The sequence below is a fragment of the Herpailurus yagouaroundi genome, unplaced genomic scaffold (assembly GCF_014898765.1).
Source record: "Herpailurus yagouaroundi ecotype Mexico unplaced genomic scaffold, PumYag 165, whole genome shotgun sequence".
In the NCBI taxonomy this organism is placed as follows: Eukaryota; Metazoa; Chordata; class Mammalia; order Carnivora; family Felidae; genus Herpailurus; species Herpailurus yagouaroundi.
In genome coordinates this window covers 23251867-23262736 of record NW_024412406.1, presented here as the reverse complement: position 1 = coordinate 23262736, position 10870 = coordinate 23251867, and the positions used below count along the sequence as shown (strand labels likewise).

Sequence of the window (10870 nt, the reverse complement as noted above, 5' to 3'; positions counted from 1 at the left end):
TGTTTGCTTTTCATTTCAATGCCAAGAGCCCATTATCAAGAAAGCAGCACATTATGGTCCAAACGCATTGAAATCTACAGCACTACCCTTTGTTCTGAGTTCACAATAAGCCCCGCTTACACTTACATATTCATGTACTCTCGGAGATGAAAAGCGTTAGTTAGAAATGGATAAAGGAGGTGGGGGGGGGGGGGCATGCGTCTCATGCTCCTGTTCTGCTGTGGGGTTTCCCCCCTCTGGATTTTTAAGCTCACCTGGAAAGAAAAAGGAAACTAAACCCAGTCCAATTCATGCACACAACCATTTTGAAAAAAGTGTGAGTGAATTTGTATCATAAACACAATGAGTCCTAATCACTAAGGAGCACAAACCAGGGAAGCCAAGCTGCAACCGAGTAGCCGCCAGATAATAAAAGCAAGGCTTCTACAATTATTTCAATGTTTGCATTAGTCCTAAAGCTTTGATGGTTTCCAAAGATAAAGCAATTATTTCTTATTCTGCTTGCAGTGCGGAGGAGAATAACGTGGACAAGTTAACACCTGTCAAACAATAATGGTCCCAATACCTGGTAACACGACAAATGCGAAAGAGTTGATCCTTTGGGCCAATGCCACCCAGAGACGGTTGTAGGCTCCAAAGGCCAAGTGAAAGATTCAGTCACGTTGCAGTTGGTTTACATAAATCTGGAGAATTGTGCCTTAAAGGAGACTAGATTCCAGGAGGACACAATATATCTGGGTGTAGGAAAGGACAAAGGACTATTACTATGTATGAACAGGAATCTAGACTACCTTGTTTCTCAGTGCATTTCCAGCACCTTCCATAGTCCCTGGCTCAGGGAGGGTACTTTGTGAACATTTACTTAGTTATGTAAGTGAGAGGAAGAGAAAGGAACAGAAAGATTTTTGAAAACTTCCCTGGAAACACCTTCTTCTCTTCCATTCCATTCTGTCATTTTCTCTAGTAAAAGCAGGAAGGCCTCCACTGTCAAGTGCTTTCTCTTCTCTGTCTTTGGGGTCTTGCAAGAAGGGCCTTTATGAAATCATACTTCGGGGCGCCTGGGTGGCTCAGTCGGTTGAGCGTCCGACTTCGGCTCAGGTCATGATCTCATGGCTCATGAGTTTGAGCCCCACATCAGGCTCTGGGCTGATGGCTCAGAGCCTGGAGCCTGCTTCATATTCTGGGTCTCCCTCTCTCTCTCTCTCTGCCCTCTCCCGCTCATGCTGTCTCTCTCTGTCTCTCAAAAATAAATAAAATAAACATTAAAAATTTTTTTTTAATTTAAAAAAATTTTAAAAATTAAAAAAAAGAAATTATAGTTCATCCCTTCTTGAATGTTCTACTTGCTCAAACCAAAACAGAATTCAATCCATTCCTTCTGGGGATACTCACAGAGCATCCATGAGCCTGATTGGTATGCGGACCCTCATGGAGCTCACAGACACACACTTAGACCATTAGACAATTTTGTAAGCAGCCTTTTTGGATGTGTAAACAAAGTTCTAAGTGCCACAGGGGCACAAAGGAGTTTGATTGTGAGTGGGGAGTTCACGGAAGGTTTCTCAGGACACATGTCTTATGAACTAGGCCCTGGAGGGTGGCTCAGCACTTGACAGGCAGACAAGTGAGTATTCCATGAAGAAGGGTAGGACGAACAAACCAACAGAGCATGATAAAGCACTGAGTGTTCAAGAATCAGCAAGTGGTCCAGTGTCCTAAACACTGCACACCATGAAATGAGACAGAAAAAGGCAATCTGGAACAGATTCTGATAAATGGTCTTAATCATAAGACAGCTACTATTCCTTTAGCATTTATTATTCTAAGCACATAGGCATTTACTTTCATAATAAACCTCATTTTTGAGTGGGGCTTCCAGAGTAAATGACTCGTCCAAAGTCATGGATGTATGTACGTACTTGAACTCAATCAGGTCCATGACTATCTAAGTCCAAAGCCCAGGCTCTTCATCATCATTTTTTTTTTTTAAACAAATGCCAGGACAGAGTAGCCTGAACATTTGTAAGCCCTTTTAATGTAGGGCCTTTTCACAACACTTCTATGGATTTCTACAGACCTTCTCAGCCCTATATGTAGAAAAAGAGAATTCTGAGGAAGGAGGTAAAAACTAAGGAAGGAGGTAAAAACTAAGAGTTCATTATTACACCCATGGGTTTTTATGAAGAAGGTTAAAATAGCAGGTGACTGCGTTGGCTATTTAGGGACAAGCTTGGTTTTAGGGAAGTGCTATTTCCTTGTTGCTTCCAGAACAGTCATGTATCTCCTAAGGTGCTCAAGGCCACATCAGGTGCTCTGTATGGAAACTAGGGTCCTGAGATGGAAATAATAACAAAAAGAAATAAATATTTAAAAAACCACTGATACTTTTGAAACGAGTGGCGGGAAGTGCTGTGGGAGTTCTCCCTGTGTCTGTCTGCCAGGCGGAGCCTGCTCCTTCGCTCCACCGTCTATAGGCCTGCCCTTGGCACTGCAGCTGCCCCCAGAAGTGCCGAAGTCATGGCCAAGTTCTCATTTGGCTTCAACACCATTTTACATCAGCATGCCATATAACCATCTGAAACCTTTACTAGAGTGCAGAAATATGGACTCGCCTTGCGTGCAACCACTGATCCTGAGCTCATAAAATACCTAGAGGCGCCACAGTGGCTCAGGTGGTTGAGCATCTGACTTCCGCTCAGGTCATGATCTCACAACTCTTGAGTTCGAGCCCCACATCGGGCTCTGTGCTGACAGCTCAGAGCCTGGAGCCTGCTTCAGATTCTGTGTCTCCCTCTCTCTCTGCCCCCTCCTGCTCATTTTCTTTCTCTCTCAGAGTAAATAAACCTTAAAAAAAAAAAAAAAAGACCTAAATAATGGGGTGGGACAACCAAAAGATTGGTTACATAAGTGTTCAGTTCAGAAGCTGGAGACAGTCATCTCGAATGTTGAAAGTGGTGAGGTCCTTGAAAGGTGGCAATTGATATTAAGTGCGACAAGACAGCAAAAGATGACAGTGCACCCAGAGAAAAGTCTCCAAAACTTATCCAAGATGAAATCCGTTCCGTGATCAGACGGATCACAGCTACAGTGACATTCCTGCCACTGTTGGAAGTTTCCTGTTCCACTGATTTGTACAAGGATATGGTTGTACCTGAAAAATGGAAAGGGTTGGGACCATAGTTCATTACGAATTCTGAGGAGGTCTGTCTTCATTCATCTGCCACCACGATCCACAAAGAAAAAAGGGGCGCCTGGGTGGCGCAGTCGGTTAAGCGTCCGACTTCAGCCAGGTCACGATCTTGCAGTCCGTGAGTTCGAGCCCCGCGTCAGGCTCTGGGCTGATGGCTCAGAGCCTGGAGCCTGTTTCCGATTCTGTGTCTCCCTCTCTCTCTGCCCCTCCCCCGTTCATGCTCTGTTTCTCTCTGTCCCCAAAAAAAAAAAAATATTGTTAAAAAAAAAAATTAAAAAAAAAAAAAAAAAAGAAAATAGCATAGTGGCCTACAAAATTCTTGTCAATGACTGAGGATAAGATAAGGACAATGATGTACTGGTAATTCTCACATGTGATTTTCCTGAAACCAAGTCAACCAGAGTTGATACATTTTGTTTCATTGGCTAATTTTTAGATTGGGGGTGGGGGTGGGGGCAACGTAACACTAGACTTCCATTGAACTGTACGTAATTGTTCCATTTTTGGGTACCTGTATGAGTTTATACAGGGTTGACATAAATTATTGCACACTGTTCAAAAGGGAACTAACAGATTACCCCAGCATTGTTATGTCAATTCCTTTAAGGTGGTAACTGTAGATGGAAAGCTGTTGCTATAAAGCTAAATACCTTCTTAAATCAGCCCTTTTGGTCAAGTATCTTGACTCAGAATATAGGTGGGGAGATATTTAAATATAAAATACAACAAAAGAAGTCTGAATATTCAGAGTCTTTGTTTAGATCCTGAAGTTATCTAATGAGAACCCGTAAGTAATGAACTGCTGTTTCTATTAGGTCCTAGCCATTTATTTCATTTGTCTAGTTTCCATACTGAAAACATTTTCAATTACTTGATTTTAATTTATGTTAACTTGAATCTACAAAGCTATGGATATTTCTATATATATCCATATATAGAGATAGATATAAATTCTGTATCTATATCGGTATCTAATTCTATGTCTATATCCTATATCACAGGATATAAGTTCCTGTGATACAGAACTCTCAGAAATGTTTTTTTAATTAAAGTTTTATAAAATCAAGCTTAAAAAAAAATAACCCTGATGACCACCAGCTCCTCTATCTTGGACTGTGCCACAGGCATCCTGGACAGAAAGAAGCCATCTGATTCTTTAATTTTTTTTTAATGTTTATTTTTGAGAGAGAGATAGAGAGAGAGAGAGAGAGAGAGAGAGCAGGGAAGGGGCAGAGAGAGAAGGAGACACAGAATCCAAAGCAGGCTCCAGGCTCTGAGCTGTCAGCACAGAGCCTGACTCGGGACTTAAACCCACGAACCGCGAGATCGTGACCCAAGCTGAAGTTGGAAGTTTAACCAACCCAGGTGCCCCAGGAAGCCATGTGATTCTTTAGAGTTCTGGAAAAAGTACCCTACATGCTCTTTTCATCATTTAGTTCAGGACCTCTCAAACTTTGTGACCAAGGTGGTATTCCTAATGGGTAAGCCTCAATAATATATATTAAACGTATTATCCAAGCAAGCTTAAAGAAAGGGATTTCTGGTTAATAAAGCATTGTGTTTGGTAAACAGTTTCTGGGCATGAAGAAAATGAGTTGGAATTACTAAAGCAGTTATATTAAAATCCTCTAGAACAGGCTTTCTCAACTTGACCACTATTAACATTTTAAGCTAAATTATTCTGTTTTAGGGGCTGTCTTGTGCATTGTAGGATGTTAAGCAGCCTCCTTGGCCTCCACCTACTAGATGTCAGTAGTGTTCCCCAGGCTTAACACACAAAACTATCTCCACACATTGCCAAATATCCCCAGGGGAAAGAATCACCGTCAGCTGAGAATCCCTGCTCTAAACATTCATATTTAATGAGCATAATCTAACCTTGTTTTGGTGAGACAAAAGGCACCTTAGAATCCTTTTGTGACTTAGATAAGAAGATGAGATCAAAGACAGTTTAACATTCTAATTTAATGAAACATCACATCACAAAGCTAACAGTAATATTAAGTAGTGAATATTTGTCTATTAGATCCACCTCTGAGGAAAACATTCATTATTTATACCATTTTGCAAATGAGAAAACTCATGGCTCAGGGAGCTGAAGTGACATGTCCAAAAACAAGTTATGAAGTCTTGGGTGAATGTTCTGGGCCCACAGAAATCCTGGGCCACTACAGATCCTGCCTCCTGTTGAAATAACACAGACTCTTGGACTTGCATTTCCTCAAAACTACATGAGCCACCTCATGATGACAACCCCCATTCATAATGTCTTAAATCTTTTTTCAACTTTCCCTTTCACAGGCAACATGCTATTAATGCCAGAATTTCATTGGACATGAGGGGCGCCTGGGTGGTTCAGTCAGTAAAGCATCCAACTTCGGTTCAGGTCACGAGCTCCCCGTTTGTGGGTTTGAGCCCCACATGGGGCTCTGTGCTGACAGCTCGGAGCCTGCAGCCTGCTTCGGATTCTGTGTCTCCCCCTCTCTCTGCTCCTCCCCCACTCATGCTCTGTCTTTCTCTGCCTCTCAAAAGTAAATAAATGTTAAAAAAAATTTTTTTAATTAAAATAAAAAGAATTTCACTGGACATGAGATAGTGATTTAAACCGCAAGATGTGTGAATCCCTTAGAATCTTGGGGCAGCTAAAGAAAATCAAGATGTCAGGAGCCAACGAAGAAGGCTTTGGACTTCCGTGGACAATGGGCAAGTATGTCAGGAGCCAAATGCAAGCCAAAGTGAAAAATATATTCGGCTAAGACTTAATAAAGATATTGTAACACTGCACTTGGGTTTCACATTGAAAGGGACATTTTCTCTATTATCTCCTTTTATCTTATAAGTATGTAGTGCAGTACAAATCCGTCCCCTCTTGTCCTAACTCGCTGTCTTAAAAACAGTTATTTCCAAATCTCTGTACTATCACCACTGAAATGGTTAGTCCGGAATTGATAGTAGCCATGGCTCAAGTATTAGCTTTGGTCCCAAAACAGGGTCAGCTCCCATGACCATGACTTGAGCCTAATATCAAGAGTGTCTACAGGTAGACAGGTGCTGAAAAAGAGGAGTCCCCCCACCACCGCCATCCCAAAGAGAAGCCATTCAATCACTTAGCTTTTCTAAACACCTACTACCTGCTGGGTAATTAACATCTTAGATAACTCTCTCCCAGGAGATAATGACCCAAGAAATAAAAGCTGTGTCTCTGCTTCTAGGAGTCCCTCCTGCAGAACCAGTCAAAACAGGAATGTTCCAGGGCCCTTCACTCCCAAGGAGAGTTAGTGTCACTAAGGCTGAAGAGATCCCTCTTCGTTTTGAAAGCTGAGCTGCTTTTCTTTTCTTTTTAGATTTTTAAAAAATGTTTATTTATTTTGAGACACACACAGAGAGAGAGAGAGAGAGAGAGAGAGAGAGAGAGAGAGAGAAGGGGAGGGCCAGAGAGAGTGGTGGGGAGAGAGAACCCCAAGCAGACTCCTTGCCAATGCAGAGCCTGACACGGGGCTCAGTCTCACAAATCATAAGATCATGACCTGAGCCAAAATCAGGAGTCAGATGCTTAACTGACTGAACCATGCAGGTGCCCTGAAAACTGAGTCACTTTTCACATCTACCTAAGCATTTCTTCTCATGGTCTCCACCACTCTTCACTCACACTGGGCCCTGTCCTCTGCTAAGATGTCCCAGATTATAGGTGGTGGGATATGGGAACCTGGAAAAAGATCCCAGCCACCAGGTTCTTTCTCACCTACCCCTTCGGGACCTCACCCTCCACCCCTGCACTCAGGGGTTGGTCCCATGAGCACCTTCTAGGTTTTTGTCTTTCTTGATCAAGAGGAAAGTTAAACCCTTAGTTGCTAAATTTCATTATTATAAACTAATATATATATATACACATATATATATAAACTTATTAAATACTACGATATCACATGTAAGTTTTAGTATTATTCTCACTTTACAGAGGAAGAAAACAGGTCTATAAATTTTCACTACTGAATACACAACTAGGGAGTTGTGGAAATCAAACCCAGGCCTTCTGGCCACAATCATGTGAGCAGTTCCCCTTCGTTTTCTCTACTTCTCAAGAAGAATCTCAGTATAGTGGGCTTTTCATCCCCATCACCAGGAGGTGTATTATAAGCTGAAGATCTCTCAAATACCACTTCTCCACAAAGCCTGTCTTAGTCCCCAAAACCAAGCATGATCTCCCTCTCCCGAAAATCCCTATCACAGCCTGTGTTTTCCTGAGTCATGGCCCCCAGTTAGCCTGTGTCTATCTGTTTGACTTATTTGCCTGATCTTTGAATTTGTGTTTCCAGAGGACAGGTTGCACATCTTGCAAAGCTCTGGAACAAAAATGGTTGCTGATGTGTATGAAATGGTTCCAATGTGATGGGCCTTCTGCTCAGTGCTTTTTTTGATGGTGTATCTTGCTTGATCTTCATCATAAATCCATGAAGTTACATTCATCATTATCTCATTATCTAAATGGATAATTGAAGCTCAGAAGGGCTGAGAGGTTGGCCCAATGTCTTCTTGCCAATGGCAGCAGATTTGAGCAGAGTTTTATCCTTCTTCCCATCGCACGATAGTACCTCTTTGTGGTGCCTGCTGTGTGCGGACCGGGCTGGGTTCATAGCATGGGTTCATAGTGGTGTTCAAGTTCCTTGAAGGCACTATCACTTAGCAGAGTGAATCTAAAGCAAACCCCTATATCTGAATCAGTGTCTTCTCCACCTCTTACTATGTAACGCTAGATGGCCAACAAGCTCTTTATGCTGCAGAGGTTTCCTTATCTGTGAAATTAATATTATTATTATATATTAGTCTTAATATTATATAACAGCATCTATCTAACAGAGTTAATGTGAGGATTAGATGAGTTAGTGCATGCAAAGTGCTCAGAACATAGACTAATCTGACATAATAAAGATTTTCTCCAACTCTATTCCATTCCCAATTATTACTCAAATTGCCTACATTTTCATGCATCACATATGTACGTGTTTGTGTATGAAATTAGGTAATTAAAGTGTTTTTTGATGACAATGACAGACACGCAAAATCATTCACCAACAGTTCAGTGAGGATTAATACACAAAACTATTGTACTTAATTTCATAGTTTCTAGATTAGATTCAACCTGAGGTAATACATATCTTCAGAAGTCATGTTTGACTAAGCTACTGGCGTTTCCTGAAGGGCAAGAACTCCCTCTTTAGCTTCTGTTTGGGTTATAACTTCTGCATGGAAGCTTTCCATGGTTAGATAGAAATGGGTCAACTGAAGAAAAAAATGGCAATATTTTTAGCCCCTTTCTTCACTCTTTTACTCATTGGTGATCCCCTCACCTGTGCCTCGCAAAGTCAAATTTTGCTGTCCAGTGTTTGTTCTCTTACTCACTGTCTAACCTCCTTGCTCCAAAAAAATGCCTCTCTCTCAATCAAATTAGAAAGTTTTGGATGACAGTTAATTATAATTCTCCGTTGATTTAATAATCAGTTTCCAGTGTAAATTATTTTCAATACATAAGCTCATCCAAACTTTCAATCTCAACTAATGAAATGAAATCTTCTTTTTCTTTTAAAAGAAATTCCAAAAAATGACACCAGCAGAGAGAAAACGTGATTGGAAAAAATTCTGGAAAAAATAAAGTCATCAAAGTACTCCCCTTGACGCCTACAAAAAGTGCCAGGCCAAGATGGTTGAATGAAATTCTACCAATCCTTCAAAGACCAGATGACCTCAATGTTTCTGAAATTGTTTGTGATACAGGAAATGAAGGAAATTTTCAGGGTTTGCTGTCTATGAAATAAGTATAACATATATACCTAAAGATCCTGATAAATATCATATACACATATAAACCTACAGAAGAACAATCTCACAAATATCAGTGAAAAGTTACTAAATAAAATATTAGCAAACAGAACGAAAGAGCACATTTTGAAAATCATAATACATCATGACCAGGTAAAATTCAATCCAGGAATATAAGAAGTCACATTAATGTAATTCACCATATTATAAGTCTAAGTAAGAAAATCATATCATTATCTCCATACATGCTAAAATATCTTCTAAAACTTTCAATGCTCATTTAAAAATACATTATATATATATAGAGAGAGAGAACAATTTATATAAAGAGAACACACTAGACCCCTTTCACTAAGTCAGGACTAAGGCTAACATCCCCTCTACAATAACTACTATTTTTTTAATGTTTATTTAATTTTGAGAGAGAGAGAGAGACAGAGCACAAGTGGGGGAGGGGTAGAGAGGGGGAGACAGAATCTGAAGCAGGTTCCAGGCTCCGAGCTGTCAGCACAGAGCCAGGTGCAGGGCTCAAACCCACAAACCGTGAGATCGTGACCTGAGCCAAAGTCAGACGCTTAACTGACTGAGCCACCCAGGCCCCCCACTACTATTTTTAACTGCCCTGGACTCATGAGCCATGGCCATCTAAAAAAAGGAAAACAATTAAAAGCATAAGACTTGGGGGGAAAGGAAGTAAAATTATCTCTATTTTGTAGATGACATGATAGTGGACCTTTAAAACCTAGAGAACCAATGATAAAACTAACACAAACATCAAAGAAATTAAGTAATCTATTAAGATATAAAATTAGCACACAAAAGGTAAATAGCCTTGAAAAACACAAAATGATACCAGTTGGAAGATATACTGAAAGAGAAAAACCCACTTAAAGTAACAAAAATAAAATATACTTAGAAATAAACTTTAAAAAGAAAACTTTGGGGGTGCCTGGAGGCTCAGTCAGTTAAGCGTCTGACTTAGGCTCAGGTCATCGTCTCACGATTCGTGAGTTGGAGCCCCACATCAGGCCCTGTGCTGACAGCTCAGAACCTGGAGCCTGCTTCAGATTCTGTGTCTCCATCTCTCTCTGGCCCTCCCCGCCTCTTTCAAAAATAAATAAACATTAAAAAAAGAGAGAGAAATAAATGCTGACAAATTTAGACAGCATATAATTGGGTCTTGCTTTTTTATCCAGTCAAAAAATCTCTATATTTAAATTGGACCATTATATTTGGACCATTTATATTTAATATAATAATCAGTATACAGTAAAACCTTGGTTGGCAAGCATAATTTGTTCCAGAAACATGATTGTAATCCAAAGCACTCATATATCAAAGTGAGTTTCAAGAACCGTTGGCTCAGTTGTGATCATGTGACATTCAGTGTCATGTACTAGTCGTATTGCAAGAACATCACTCATTTATCAAGTTAAAATTTATTAGAAATGTTTGCTCATCTTGCAGAACAATCACAGGACAAGCTCCTCGCAATCCAAGATTTTTCTGTATTTGGGTTTAAATCCATCATCTTGCTAGGTGTTTTCATTTGTCCCCTCTATTCTTTGTTATCTCATTCTGTTTTCCCTTCTATTTTTTTGATTGAGACTTTTTTTTCATGTTCCATTCTTTCCCCATCTTGATTTAATGACCATATGTCTTTGTTTATTTTAGTGGTTGTATTTTTTTTTGTCTCTGTAAGTTCTATGTGGTATTTTAATTTCTCGTATTTCTCATTTCTCTTCCCATTATGTGCATATTTTCTTTTAAATAGTTATATGTTGTTATCATATATGTTCCACCGTCATCCCCACTTCTGGATCTGTTGCTACTGATTGATTTTCTCCCAGTTTCAGGTCATGT

At 40.1% G+C, this 10870-nt stretch overlaps 1 pseudogene; it reads left to right on the top strand.

Annotated features, from left to right (window-relative positions):
• Positions 1-2157: 2157 nt before the first annotated feature.
• LOC121038341 (mitotic spindle assembly checkpoint protein MAD2A-like) lies at positions 2158-3523 on the top strand (annotated as a pseudogene).
• Positions 3524-10870: the final 7347 nt, after the last annotated feature.